The sequence below is a fragment of the Camellia sinensis genome, chromosome 8 (genome assembly GCF_055761805.1).
Source record: "Camellia sinensis isolate YWXY chromosome 8, ASM5576180v1, whole genome shotgun sequence".
NCBI classification, from domain to species: Eukaryota; Viridiplantae; Streptophyta; class Magnoliopsida; order Ericales; family Theaceae; genus Camellia; species Camellia sinensis.
In genome coordinates, this window is record NC_138968.1 from 171,610,454 (window position 1) to 171,627,162 (window position 16,709).

Below are 16,709 nucleotides of genomic sequence, written 5' to 3' on the forward strand. Positions count from 1 at the left end.
TTGCCATATATCGATCCATCAATCCAATTCATCATCCACTATTCACCTGTGAAAAAAAACGAGCAACATACCAGAAAAAACAACGGAACAGAATATCAAAATATCCATGTATCATAACCAAAAGACAAAACGAAACAAAATATATCAACAATATCCAAGAACCATCAACAAAATATACCAATATATCAACAACCTCCATGTGTCAGCAATATCCAGCAAAGCAAATGTATCCAAACTCTCCCCCTTTTTGACCGGGAATGAAGAAAGCAACAAATCAAGCACCAGAGGGAGGAGGGGGCGGCTGAAGCGTCAGTAAGGCAATGATGTGATCCAGCTGCGAAGTAGTGTGCGCAGCAGTCTGCTCCAGCTGACCAAGTCGACCATCAAAGGCGTCAAAACGAGCATCAAGAAAGTCTAACCTCCGAGTCATAGCCTCCTCAAAATGCCGAAGCTGATCAGGAAACGAGCTAGGTGGAACAGATGGAGTAGGATCCTCCGCACCCCCAGCAGCAGCAGCATCATATTCAGCCTCCTCAGCAAGGCCAGCAGCGGTACCTGCAGAAGGATCAGCCCGAGAGGACTCCCCCTTAACATGAGCCCGACTCTGTGAGACAGTTTTCTTTGTGAAAGGGCGAGAGGGAGAGGCAAACTCATCATCATCGAGGATAGGAGCCCCAAGGTCAGACAAAAGTCGGTTGATCAAGCAACCGTAAGGAAGACCAAGCTTGGAATGGCCATGAGCACTGATCATCTTGGTGATAATAAGAGAGGCGAGATCAATAGAGCGGTGATTGGCAATACAAGACAAAATGAATCCTTGGTCTTGTTTGACCTCGGAAGAATGTGTGGTGACAATGATATTGGCGCAGACAATCAAATTAAGCAGTCTGAACTCCGGAAGAAGTTCAAACTGTTTAATCAAACCGCCTTTAGGCCAATGACGGGCGACACCACAAAGTTCCAAAGACACCTCATCAAAGTCACACGTAGGACGATCAGGTACAGGAAACGGATAGTATTGAGGAAAACCTTGCTCAATCTGTAGGAGTTGGCGAATCAAAGCAGGGGTGACAGAAATGGATTTGGACCTAACCCAAGTGGTGAAAGATGGCTCATAATCCCGTATACCCTCCATATTACAGTAGAATTCTCGAACCCAATCGAGATTCTGACGCCCCGAAAATAATAAAACATGGTCACCACCTAAGGGGTCGAACAATGATCGAATTTTGATGGACTCAAAAGTATCGGGTTGAACATTACGTTCTAAATGAACGGTTCGAGTCACAAAAGATTTATGGAATGACTTGGATTGAGAGGCCGACTGAAACCTCTCAGGGTTATAGGTAGGGCGAGATACGGTAGCCTTTCGGCGTTTTGGTGCAGAAGCAGACATACCGAAGAAGACACTAAGACACCCAACAAACCAACAAACCCAAAACCCAACCCAAACCAAAACAAACCAAAACAAAACATTAGTGCAAGAATCAAGTCAAAAACAGGGCATATCAAAAAACAGGGCATGAAAGCATGGTATTGAAGAACTCATAATAAATACACAAAATGTGAGAGAAATTGCACAGGATAAGTATGAATCATGAGTAAATCACAGCAATGTATCTAATCCCAAATTGATACCCACGCAAAGAGACCTCAACAGTCCATGACAGTAGGAACACAGATAACTTCAAATACCATAGACACAACACAGACAAATACACAAAAATAACAGACAAAGAAAAAAAAAAATTGTGAGAGAGAACCACGGACACGACACACAACATCCCACAAAGCTACAAACCCAACAACCAATCGAACCAAAAAGAACAAGAAAACGAGAAAATAAAAGAGGATAAAACTTACCAAAGAGCAAATCAGTGGGAAGGATGATGAATGGGAGGAGAATCGACCACAATGCAGCCACACGACCAACCCTAGATCGAGAGAATGAAACAGGAAGAGAAAAAATACCTCGAAGAGTCAAGAGAGGGAGTTAAGTATGAAACAGGTCCGCTCGAGCGTACTGAGTACCGCTCGAGCGTACAATACTGCAAGCAGACTCCCGCTCGAGCGTGCAAAAGGCCGCTCGAGCTCAAAATACCATCTCTCAGAACTGTCAAAACACGATCAAACTGCTGCAAGAGTGAAAAACACGCTCGAGCGTAAAACATTCCGCTCGAGCGGAACAAAACAAAACAAAAACAAATCCTTTTTTTTTTTTTTTTTTTTTTTTTTTAAAAAAACAAACCAATATGCAAAATCAAGAGGTGAGACCTGAAACAAAAATAGATGATCAGACTGAGCCAAATGAATACTAAGATGAAATAATCCACAATTCATGAATCGTGTGAACTTGCACCTTTTTTATTAAAAAAACCGACACAGGAAATCATGAGCATAGCAAAAAAAATATAATCAATGATCATAAGCTACATGAGAATGTACAACTCAAAATCCAATATGAGAGCTCATATGAAAAAGTGTGTGTGTGCAATCCATGAGAGGTCACTGAGCTAGAGTTAATCCTAGTAGTGATCGGATGGCTGGACCTCCATCAAGAGTAACTCAACAATACAGTGAAAAGTCAAACCACTAGGAATCACGGGGTATTTGTTGAGTAAATGCGGAGGCTCCCCCTCAGTCAAAGAGTCCCTTTTTGTTTCTTTCTTGTGGGCACTCACTGGTGGCTTTCGCTCTCAAGAGTATGGAAACCAAACCAGAGAAGAATGAAATCATAAAGGATGGCCTGGTTGGTGCCTCTGAGGTAGCCTTTTCCTAATGCCCGGACTTCAAGGAGCTGAGGGAGAAACCGTGGAAGTGAAAACAGATGGTAGATGGTTAAGAGACTCAACATCACCCATGATATACTAGTATCGGTCAATTCCACAGTGAAAGTACAAGAAACACTGTTAGAGGTCCATAGAGAACTTTGATCACATGTACGGAAACCCCTGCAACAATTAATCTCAAGGATGTGTACAGAATGAGATCATGAGGTTAATGAGCATGGGCATTCAAAATGAGCTATGACCAATGAACAATGAGATCTTGTAAGCATCATGAGTACGGTAAAAAAATTGGATGCAAGTAAACAGATATCAATGATAATGAGATTATCACATCCAAACATTCATAAGGCACAAACATTTACACCTACTCAAGAAACAAGTAACACTCTAGTGATCGAGCATGACACCCAAGGTCTTTCTAAGGAACTCAAACCGAAGAAGATCAAGGGGTTTTGTAAAAATATCAGCTTTTTGATGCTCAGTGGGAATATGCTCAATAACAACAAGGCCCTCTTCCACTAACTCTCGAATAAAATGATGACGAATGTCAATGTGTTTGGTGCGAGAGTGTTGGACAGGATTTTTTGAAATGTTTATGGCACTTGTGTTATCACAGAAAAGAGTAAGAGTGTTTTGTTCTATCCCATAATCATGAAGCATTTGCTTCATCCACAACATTTGAGCACAACAACTCCCTGCAGCAATGTACTCAGCCTCAGCAGTGGAAAGAGAGATGGCATTCTGCTTTTTACTATGCCAAGAAACCAGATTATTCCCAAGGTAAAAACACCCCCCGGATGTACTTTTCCTATCATCAGCACATCCTGCCCAGTCGGCATCAGAAAAACCAGTAATTTCGGCTGTAGTGTCAGAGGAAAACCAAACCCCATACCCCAAAGTCCCATTAACATACTTGATGATGCGTTTTACCGCAAGAAGGTGAGACTCTTTAGGATTGGCTTGGTAACGAGCACAGACACCGACACTGAAAGAAATATCAGGACGACTGGCTGTAAGATACAAAAGACTCCCTATCATACTCCTATAAAGGGTAGGATCAACATCAATACCAGAGGAGTCTTTGGAGAGGTGAAGACTGGTGCTCATAGGAGTGCGTGCATGCTTGGAAGACTCAAGACCAAACTTAGACACAAGATTTTTCGCATACTTAGACTGAGACACAAATATACCTGAAGGAGACTGTTTAATCTGAAGACCCAAAAAATAAGACAACTCTCCCATCATGCTCATCTCAAACTCATGTGTCATACAATCCGAAAAATATTTCACAAGATGTTCAGCAGTGGATCCAAACACAATATCATCAACATAAATCTGAGCAACAAGAATATGAGACTTAGTATGTTTCACAAACAAGGTCTTATCCACACTACCCCTTTGAAAATCATTGTCAAGAAGAAATGTAGTAAGTCTATCATACCAAGCTCGAGGGGCTTGTTTCAACCCATACAAAGCCTTGTCTAACTTGTAGACATGATTAGGACATTTAGGGTCCTCAAACCCTTTTGGTTGCTCAACATATGCCTCTTCTCTCAAGTACCCATTCAAAAAGGCACTTTTCACATCCATTTGAAACAATTTAAAGCCAAGAAAACATGCAACACCAAGCAAAATACGAATAGATTCAAGACGTGCAACTGGGGCAAACGTCTCATCATAGTCAACACCCTCTACTTGTGTGTAGCCTTGAGCAACCAACCTAGCTTTGTTCCTAACAACTGTACCATTCTCATCAGATTTATTTTTAAAGATCCACTTGGTACCTATCACATTCATGTCTCTAGGTCTGGGAACTAGAGTCCAAACCTTGTTACGTTCAAATTGACCTAATTCTTCATGCATAGCATTGACTCAACTATCATCTAGCAAGGCCTCTTTAAAATTTTTAGGTTCAATTAAAGAAACATAACACATATGTGATACCTCATCCCGAATCTGTCTTCGGGTTTTCATTCGATCCGAGACACTTCCAATCACCTGTTGAGCTGGATGATTCAGTTTCACCCTAGCTGATGGTTTAAGCTCAGGACTTGCGGTGACAGGGGCAACAGGAATGATGTCCCTCGGAGCACTCTTTGGACTTGACCTTACCTGTGAAGATGGTTCTGTAACCATTTCTTGTGATGGGTCCGCACCTTCTCCTTGATTTTGTGATTCCGTGTCCAAGATTGGAGACTCATCATTATCATCCTCATGTGTTGCTGGAGTAGGTGCACCTGTGTCATCTATAACCACATTAATAGATTCCATTAAAGATGAAGTTCGGAGGTTATAGACTCTAAAAGCCCTACTAGTGGTTGAATACCCTAGAAAAATACCTTCATCACTTCGGGAGTCAAATTTGCCCAAGGGCTCTCTATCTTTGAAGATGTAACACTTACTCCCAAAAGTTTTGAAGTATTTTACATTAGGTTTCAAACCCTTCCACAATTCATATGGAGTTTGTAAAGTGCCGGGCCTTAAATATACGCTATTTATGACATACACAGCAGTATTTAAGGCTTCAGCCCAAAACTTAGGAGGAAGTTTCTTACTAAGGAGCATGACCCTAGCCATTTCTTGAACAACCCTGTTCTTCCTCTCAACAACTCCATTTTGTTGTGGAGTAATAGGGGCAGAAAATTCATGCTTGATTCCATGCATATCACAAAAATCCGAAAACGAACTATTTTCAAATTCACGACCATGATCAGTTCGGATTCTTATGATACGCCCAATGGAAACACCCTGTTCATTTTGGATTTTAAGGACTAAGGCCTGGAAAGCATCAAACGTATCAGATTTTTCCCTTAAAAAATTTACCCACGAAAATCGAGTAAAATCATCAACAGTCAAAAAAATGTATCTTTTACCTCCGATGCTTTCAGTACGAGTAGGACCCATTAAATCCATGTGAACTAATTCAAGAGGACGTTTGGTTGTAAAGCTGTTCACCTTTTTATGAGGAGCACGGGTTTGCTTTCCAAGCTGACATGGTCCACACACATGGCTCAAATTCTTACCTAGTTTAGGTATTCCCCTCACAAGCTCTTTGTTGGCAATCTTAGTTAGGTCATTGAAATTCATGTGACCTAATCTTTGATGCCACAAATCAATGTTACTAATGATGGCAGAGTGACAAGTGAGATCATTAGTTGTAACAATCCCATAGCAGTTATCAGATGTGCGAACCCCATGTAAGACAGTATTTCCTTTTTTATCCAAAATTTCACATTTATTTTTAGAAAACAATACTTCATGATGGGAATCACACATTTGACTAATGCTTAAAAGATTTGCTTTAAGACCATCAACTAGTAAAACATTTTCTAGCTTGGGAAGACCAGCAACACTTATAGAGCCCTTACCAATGACTCTCGAAGTGCCGCCGTCTCCAAAGGTAACAATTCCTCCTTCATATTTTTCAAGGGAGGTGAAGTAGGATTTGTTACCGGACATATGACGAGAACACCCACTATCAAGATACCACATGTGTGAATCACGTGCTTTTAGAGCAGTGTGAGCAACAAAACAAGTCAAATCCTCTTTTCTAATCCAAATCTTTTTAGTCTTGGTGTTCAGCCTAGACATGTAAGGTTGTCTCCTAACCCAAAAAGTATTAGAATTTCTACCCTTTTGAGACACCTTACCAAAAAGTTCAAAACAGTAAGGACGAATGTGGCCATACCTACCACAGTGATGACAAATAAATACCGGTTTTACCTCCTTTTTGTTGATTTTACCAGCTTTCGGTAGACGGAGAGAGAGATCAGCCTGGTCTACCTTCAATTTTCCCTTTGCTTGAGTCTTCTTGTCATGTGAAGTAGAGGCCTGTCCCTTGTGTGCTGTTGCATCATAGCCTAACCCGCTTTTGTCGCAACCCATCTGTTGAGACCCGAGGATGTCTTCTAAGGATTTTGAACCTTTTTTCCACATGGCAATAGTGGTTCTAGCAACCCGAAGCTCTTCATCCTTTTGACAGATTATCTCTTCCAATCTGGCTTGTGACAGCTCAAGACTTTCAAGCTTTTCTTCATATGTGGAATACACCTTCAGAAGTTCATTCCTTTCAGTTTCAGAGGATAGTAATTTTCCACATAAGTCTTGCCTGTCACTCGAGATCTTGACAATATTCTGCTTTGCTGCTACAAGTTCTTCTTTCAGCCTGACATTCTCACTCTCACATGTCTTGAGCTTGAGAGATAGTCTGTCGTTGAGTTTGGACAAATTCAAAGATTCCTCGTACAGCTTTTCGTAGGCTTGTTGTAGTTCATCGCCATTGATCTCCTCATTATCCTCAGATGTCTCATCATCCTCTTTTTGCTCTTCATTCTCCTTTGCCTCCTCCAATCTTGCAACTAAGACTGAAAAGTCGCTGGATGGTGGTGAATGTGAGTTTCCTCTTTCATGGAATTGGCTCAAAATTTCCCATGCCTCTTTAGCCTTTGTGCAACGAACAACCCGTTGCTGTTCTTCAGCAGAAATTGCTCTACGAATAGTGCTAAGGGCTCTCAGATTGCTCGGACTGTCAACACTTTCTGTATCTTCTTCAATGGCCTGCCAGCCTTCTGGATCAAAGGCTCTCAGAAAAGCCCTCATTCTGATTTTCCAAAACAGGTAGTTACTCCCATCAAAAGTAGGAGCATGATGCAAGTTCTGACCACGAGCTAACTCCGCTGGCTTTGGAAGAGTTTGAGTGAAAGTGGACCAAAAAGCCATAAAAGCACTATCCCCGTCTTCTCCAGAGTCAGGTTCTTCGGGTTCTTGCTCCGACCCGCTTTCATCATCCCAAGTTACAGTGTAGACTTTCTTTCGATTCTTTTTCGAAGGGCATTCAAGGGCAATGTGGCCAAACCCTTGACACTCATAACACTTAACCCCTGGTCCCCTTACAATCTTTTTTTCAGTAGTTTGAGCAAATTTTGGTGGAACAGTTTTAGGTTTGTCATTACTTTTATCTTTTGAAGTAGGAGCTCTGAAATTCGGCTTCTTTTTCAAAAAATTTTTAAATTGTTTTGTAAGCATAGCCGTCATCTCAGACTCTAAATCAAATTCAGTCTCCGGAGGTTTTGCAGTCTCATGGGCACTCGTGAAAGCCATATTTTCTTTTTGCTTTTTCTTAGAAATTTGGTGGGCTTCATAAGTCTGCAAATTTCCAACCAATTGATCGAGCTTGAGGGTATCAACATTCTGAGCCTCCTCAATGGCTGTCACCTTTGGTTGGAACCTCTCGGGAAGGGACCTCAAAATTTTTCCAACAACTTTTGCTTCCGGGATTTTCTCACCGAGAGTGAAACAGGAATTCACGATATCACTGAGTTTTGCATAAAATTCATCGAACGTCTCATCATCGCGCATAAAAAGGGTTTCAAAGGCGGACGTGAGACGTTGAAGTTTTGCCCTTTTAACAGAGGTGGTACCTTCGTGAATCGTTTCAAGAATATCCCACGCCTCTTTTGCTATTTCACACGTGCAAATTCGACGGAATTCTTCAGGTGTGACAGAGCAGAAGAGGGAGTTGAGAGCTTTGCTGTTCCAACTCGAATTCTGGTAATCGATTGTGTCCCATTTATCAAGGGGTTTAGGAATATCAATCCCATCAATGGTGATTGTAGGTTCACTCCACCCAAAGATCACGGAGTGCCAAACTTTCTCATCGATGGATTTTAAAAATGCTCTCATACGAGCTTTCCAATAAGAATAGTTTGTACCGTCAAGTAAAGGGGGTCTATGAGTGGAGTTACCTTCACGAATAGAATCCATGATACTAATCACACAAAATCACACTCCTATAGTTTTGAAAAAACAAAGAGTGACCTGCTCTGATACCAATTGAAAATCCTACGTGATTTGTGATTAGATCAAGATTAACTGATTCCAAATCCCAATAAATCAAAACACTCAACCTAAAATCATCAAACACTTACGAGAGTGATTTTAGTTTGTTTGTTTTAGAAAATAAACAATAAATTGACACAAACGATTTTTTACGTGGAAAAAACCACAATTGAAGAGCCTTCAATTGTAATCAAAAAACCACGGGCGAACCGCCACTATCAATCCACTACTGAAGAACAAAAAGATTACAAAGAAATCATACAAATTACCCAACCCTAGTCAATTTGTCTCTGAATCTTCTGTAACTCTTTTCACCACACCTTCGTCACGGAATTGATTCTGAAGTTGATTCCACACCACAACTTCACTTGTCGAATTAACGACCGCGTAGACTCAAACGCCTTTTGGATCCTACGCTTTGATCTTCGGAATCCACCAAAGAGAACTCTCTTGAAACTAAAGAAGCAACTTCCTTGATATATGAATCTCAATGCAAAAGTTCAAAACTCTCTTAAGAACATCAAGGAAAAAGATTAAAAATCTCCCAAGAAGACTTTAAACACAACCCTAGTTTGATTTGATCAGATCTAGGAAAACGTGCCCAACAAAACAACGTTAGCAGCTTTAAATAGGAATCTGAATCCGCGATCTCCGCTCGAGCTCAACATAGCCCGCTCGAGCGGACTGAACAAAAACTGCATACGAAGAAACAGAGATGCGCTCGAGCGTAGGAGTTTCCGCTCGAGCGTCAAATCACACCCACCAGTATCTGTGCTTGCCCTATCAAACTACTGTGACCTGCTAATCTACGCTCGAGCTCAAGAGTCTACGCTCGAGCGGACAGTACAAAAACAGAAAAACAGAAAAACATAGTTTTTTGAATCAACACAAGCTTTTGTCTCCGGATTTGACAACACAGGGACCTAACACTATGTATTTAGAAATGAATTCAGAGAGCATGACTTGAGGGGAAGCTTTTCTTATTCCCAAATCAAATCAAATCAAAATATCATTGTGTGCCATCATCAAAAGGGGGAGATTGTTAGACTTATTTATTTTGATGATTTATTTAATTATGTTTTAATTTATTTAAAAGAGAAAAATAGAATCCAAAATTTATTTTGATGATTTATTTAATTATATTTTAATTTATTTGGAAGAGAAAAATAGAATCAAAATTTATTTTATCCCATTATTTCTCACCTAAACCTTTATCCTAAATGTTGTTAGAATGTATTTAATATTTGATTAAATCAGGAGTTCAAACAGCCCAAAACAGAGGTTCAAATAACCCAGCATAGCAGCAGTTCAAAAGGTTCAAGTGGAAAATATTCAAATTTGTAATGATGGAGTGGAAAATATTTAAATTAGTAATGATGAAATAGAAGATATTCAAATGAATACGACGGCTATAAACTGCTATAAATTCAAATGAATACAACGGCTATAAGTTTCATTATATATACCAAAGCCTCTAATGTAAACAAGTTACAAAAAAAAACCAGAAACTATTCTTTGATCTATAACCACTCACATCTATTCTCTGAAAAATTCTCTGATAAATGTTCTTCAATTTTTGTTTACATCATTTTTCAAAAATTATATACTTAGACGTATAGCTTTAAGCCCATCTTTCCTATGTGGGGTTTACAAAAAAACTAGAGCTTCATTTTTATATCTATCTTTGAGAGATAATTCTTGTAACTTTCTGTGAACGCAAAAATACATTCTTTTCAACCTTGTAAGAGTGTAGTACACTTAGTGTTCTTGACTTAGAAAGTCTGTGTAAAATCTGTGGAGGATTGCTCCATCGATAAAAAGGTTGCTAGCACCCTGTGAAGCTAGAGTATAGTGAAAAATCTCAAGTGAAACTTGAGGAGTGGACGTAGGCCGAGTTGAAGCTGAACCACTATAAATTTGTTTGCCTCTATCTCCCTTATCTCTTTATTTTATTTAAATTGCCATAGTTATATTTTACATTTTCACTGTGCTAAAATCATTAACTGACATAGTTATTAGAACACTTGTTTTAATTATTTTTATTTCATTAACTATATTTATCTATTGTGCTAGTCATAATTTTTATTAGGGTATTATTATTTTTATTTGTAAAAACCTAATTCACCACCCCTCTTAGGTTGTCTTTTGGATAACACATTACATCCTTTTTCCTATGTTTTTCTGAATTGATATTTTGTAATGGATGCAATTGTTTTTTGTTTTTTTTAAATGGCTTTTGGTGTGGACTTGTGGATAGTCTACATTTTTGTTTATGGAGGATACTTAACACTTTTGTGTAATCCTACTAACTATGTCTTCCTCTGCTTTTGCGAAAGTATTTTTTGTATACGGAGGGCTTTGATTTTTGTATGATTTTATATTTTGTATGGAATTATTATTTTAATTTGGACAATAGTTGATTTGTATGGATTCTGACATTTAAAGTTATTTATTTTTTGTATACGGATACAGATTGTGGAATGATTGATAGTATACGTATTATTTTGTTTACATACGTATTACAGGTTGCATGGAATATAGATAGGTTGTGGAGAAATTATAATTTTGTAATAAAACATAAAATCATGTTTTTGGTGACTAAATAATTAGTAGCTAAAAAGAAATTGGGAAAATAGTTTGACCGACTAAAAGTTTTCGGTTATAAAAAAAAAAAAATCATCATTTGGCGACTAAATGCTTTGTAGCAAAAAGAAAAATAAAACATTTGGCGACCAAACGTTTTGTAGCAAAAAAAAAAAATCAAACATTTGACAACTAAAAATTTTGTAGCAAAAAAAAAAAAATCAAACATTTGGCGACTAAAATATTTCGTAGTTAAAAACAAAAGCTGAAGAATAAAAAACTTTTGCCTACTAAAAATTTAGTAGTAAAAAACATAACATTTTTGCCGACTAAAATATTAGTATCCAAAACACAAACTATTTGCCGACTAAAATTTTAGTAGCAAAAAGCATAACACTTTTGCCAACTAAAATATTAGTAGCCAAAACAGAAACTATTTGCTGACTAAAATTTTAGTAGCCAAAAACATAACACTTTAGGCGACTAAACCTTTAGTAGCAAAAAATGTGCTATTTAATTTTATTTCCAACCTTTTGGCGACAAAAATTTTTGTCGGCAATTGAATACATTTGGCTACTAAAATAATTTTAGTTGCCAATTACCTTTGCCGACAATTCTTCAGCGACTAATGCTGCAACCAAATAATTTAGTCGCTAAAAGCCATTGGCGACTAAATATGCAGTTGCCAAAAGTGAAAATTCTTGTAGTGAAACATATATCCAAAAGTTACACATTTTTTTCTTTTTCTTTTTCTTTTTCTTTTTTTAATATGTAGGATATTTACAAATAGGAAATGTTTGACATCTCAAATTTTTTTTCATAATCCAATTTATAATGATGTATTTATAAGTGTCAATTTTTATACAAATATGAGAAGAGAATTAATTAAATTATACATTTCAATCAATCACATACTCAAACTTTAACTATTTCAAGATATTATTTCACTATAATTACAATTAAAAGAATCTTCAATACTTATATTTTTTTTTATCAAATTACAATTTGATAAAAATTTAAAAAGATGAAACGTTGAAAATTATTATTTTTTCCATCAAAATTGGTGAAAAGAAAAAAAATTGGAATAAGAATGAGAGTTCTTTTAAAAATTGATAAAAATTTAATGAAAAATTTAAAGTAATTAAATATCAAATCAAATTTTTTATTCAAATTTAAAATCAAATTAGATAAAAAAAAATTTTTAAAGAAAATGATGAAAGTTTGAAAATATTTTGAAACTTTCTTATTCTTAAATACTAGAAATCTGTGTGTATCATATTTATATTGTATTTTTAGTTATGCAATTGAAATCAAAAGAAATGTAATGGATTAATAATCGAAATATAATTATTGCTAAATATCACTTCACTTCATATTTAATAATAAAATTGTATATTTGTTTTAATTATAACTTTTAAATTTTATATTTTCATAACAAAAATAGGTATGTCATAACTTATTTAATATTGTAATGTTGTGCATGTTTCAATTTAAGATAATTTAAATTTTAAAATAAAATTAATTAATTTTTGTGTAACTTGATTGATTTTTTGACCTAACCGATTAGGCTAAATCATTTTTGATTTGACTGATTCGTTGGTTTAACAGCGATTTTAGCAATTTTATTAAAATAAATTGATTAGATTTGTTTGATTCGAAATAAACTAAAGATTGACCTACTTAAAGATTAAATAACTGATATTATTTGATTCCAAATAAGCTTATCGCCCGAACAATTGCTAAATTTTATTTTACACAATCCCACATCGAGAAGAAAAAAAAAAGTGAGTTGTTTCATCAGTTATATGAAGTAAACATATGCTCCCATTTAATATTATAGTATTATGCATGTTTCAGTTAAAAACAATTTAAATTTTAAAATAAATTAAAATTTAAAAGTTTTAATTAATTAATTTTTGTATAAGTTGGTTAAATTTTTGATCAATTTTAACGTTTATATATATATATATATATATATCTGTGTGTGTATATTGTTTTATTTTTAAAAAGTTTGTTTAAGTTTTATGACAAACTTTAATATAGAATAAACTAAAACTAAAAAAATTATAAAATGAAATTTATTTTTATTTTATCTTTACCATAATTTTTTTATAATTTATTCTATTTTTTTCATCTTTACCAATTATTTTTATTTTATAACATTTATTTTTTATTGTAAACTTAAAATATATAATTAATGACATAATAATTACAATATATATATATATATATATTCCAATAAAATTGTTAAAATCTAATTCATTTTAAATTATTTTTTTATACTTTTTAAATAAATTTTATATTATTATTTAATTTTAAAATTATTTTTAATTATTTATTTAATCCGTGCATCGTACGGTTAACGGTTCGTATGCTAATAATAATAAAGGGAAATGTAGAAGTCAAAAAAAAATTTGATATTATACTATGACGTCATCCATGATGTCAACGTTCTTTGGCAAATAATTAACAAATACAAACGAAAGAAGATTTGGCCACAATCTGTCACTTTCTCAGTAAGTCAACGTCCTTTCTGGAAAATCCACGCAATCCACGGCAGCATTCAGCATGTTCCCACAAAGGGCTTGGCTTCCCCAGTCCAAATCGGATTGAGACCTCGTTTGGGAACAGGTTAATTTAGTAATTTTTTGATTATTTGGTTAAAAAAGTAGGTAAAAAAAAATTTATATGTTTGGGATGACTTTTTGGCTAATTACGAAAAGATGTGCAAAAAGTAGAGAGAAAAGAGAATCTTTGACTTTTTGGTATGAATTGTTGGCTTTTTGGCTAAAAGGGTAACTTTTTGACTTTTTGACTAAAAAGGTAAGTCCCCAAACGGGGCCTGAAGGGTGTTGTTGAGTTTGTATCATGAGTTTCGTTTTAATAATTTAAACCGTTAAATATGTGAAATTTGTCGAGTATTAAATACTTGTGAAAAATTATATTGATCGGATATCGATAGTTATATGATCAGATCAGTTTTGTATAAAAAAATAGATGGTGAAAAAACATACGATTGACAAAAAACTAATCCGATGAGATAGCTATCAATATTCAATCAATATGATTTTTTACAGATATATAGTACTAGACGATTTTTATATATTGAACTGTTTGAATTATTGAAATAGTATCCGTGATGAACCCTCCAATCCAATTTGGGACGGAAGGGAAGCCATTGCCTTCCAAAAAAAGCCACAAAAATACATAATAGATTTTAGAAAAAATTCTCAAATCAAAGATTATTATTACAATAAATCTTAAATTTTTAATTTTATTAATTTAAATTTAAATTTTTTATTTTATTTTTAATTTAAACTATTGATATATTTTCATTAATTAAAATTGATTGAAAAATATTATTTTAGTTTTTAAACTAAATGTAAATGTACATAAAATATTTAAAATATTTTTTTTATTATTTTAATAATTAAAATTATATTTTTTTATTAATTTTATTTAATGAAAATAGAAAAATAATTTATATTATAAAAAATAAAAAAGAATTAAATTTAAATTAATAAAATTAAAAATTCATTACGTTGTTATAAGAATAAAAACTTAAAAGGAAAATTACGGGTTCGTTTGGTTTGTATTTTTGAAAAAATTTTAGAAAATTTTCTCTACAAACAAGTTTTTAAAAGTAATCAAACAAAACAAATTTTTCCAAAAAAATTTCTCAAAACTTGTAAACTAAACAAGTTTTTCAAACAAATCTCTCTCTCACACACATCAAATCAATCACTTTTTCCAAAACTCTCTCTCAAAATAATTTTCCAAAACATTTTTTAAAAAAAACCAAACTAAACAATTTTTCGTACTTTTTATTTCTAAAACGCATCTCCCAAACACAAACCAAACATATTCAATTTTTCTAGATTTTATTTTACCTCGTGCATGCTCCTCGATCAAATTGAAATCCTAGATTTACGGAAATGAAATGACTGGACAGTTCAGTCGGTGGACGAGGGGTATGGGAATACAGCTGTGCCTACAGCTGCACCTCAAACCACCACGTGTTTTTTGCCGAGGCTTTAACTTTTTCTCTTGGGGCGTTTGATTAGCCGGATTGGATAAGGAGATTAAAATTTATCAAATTTAAATTTTGGGACTATGAATTTTTCAGAGTATTTGATTATGTGTATTTTTTGTTTATTTTTTTATGGGATTAAATATTTAAAAATGACTATTTTTAATAAATCTAATATTTGATTGGACGGAATGGATAGAATAAATGAATAAAAGACTGTTTTATTATTTTTCAATTGTTTACTAGCTCATAACAATATTAAACATATCTTTAGTATTTTAATTATTTTTAGTTAGATTAAATAAAATTTTATTTTATTTTATTTTATTTTTTACACAATTAAATAAATTTATTTTTTTTAAATAAATAAATAAAATATCAATAAAAATATATGTTATTTTTAATTAAAATTTTAAATAAATTTATTTTAAAAATAATAATATTTAAACAATCAAATTAAATAAAACATCTATTAAAATTTAAATAATGAAATTAAATAAAATATGAACAAAATTTTAAAATAAAACATCAATAAAATATCTATAAAAAATTAAATAAATAAAAAATCAATAAAAAGTTAAACAAAATTATTTTTTTTTACATTGAGACATTTAAATGTTATTGAACTTTACTAAATATAATACATAATTAAATAGTAGATGGTCAAAATGGTCATTTCACATTCTAATCCCAACAATAAATAGTCCAATAAAAATTGTCTCATATCCCCCCCCCCAAAGGATAGTATAATCTCCTATATGGGGGATAAGGAGTCCGAGCGAACTCCATATCCGGCGGACTGAAAAAAAAATTGTCGGATAAAAAGCTTCTTCCGGATTACAATCCTAACAGTAGATAGTCCCTCTTATCTCCCAAATCAAACACACCCTTGGGGTGTGTTTGATTTGGGGGATAAAGGGGGACTATCCACTATTTGGACTCCATGTCTGGCCTCCCTCCTTATCCGTCGTTTAAATTTTTTTAGTCCGGCGGACTCCATGTCCGACCGGACTCCATGTCCCCCATATGGGGGACTATCCTGTCCTGGGGGGTGGGATTGTTTTGGGGGGACTAATCACTGTTTGGATTAGATGCAAAAATGACAATTTTAACCCTCTACTATTTAATTATGTATTATATTTAATAAAATTTAATAAAATTTAAATGTCTCAATTTAAAAATAAAATAATTTTATTTAACTTTTTATTAATGTTTTATTTATTTAATTTTTTAAAATAATTTTTTATAGATATTTTATTGATGTTTTATTTTAAAATTTTGTTTATGTTTTATTTAATTTCATTATTTAAATTTAATAGATGTTTTATTTAAACAATTAAATGTTTAATTTCAACAATAAATAATTTCATTTATTTAAATTATGTTTTATTTAAACATTTAAACATTTGTACATCAACATGTTTATTAAATTATTTCAACATCTGTACATCAACATGTATATTTATTTA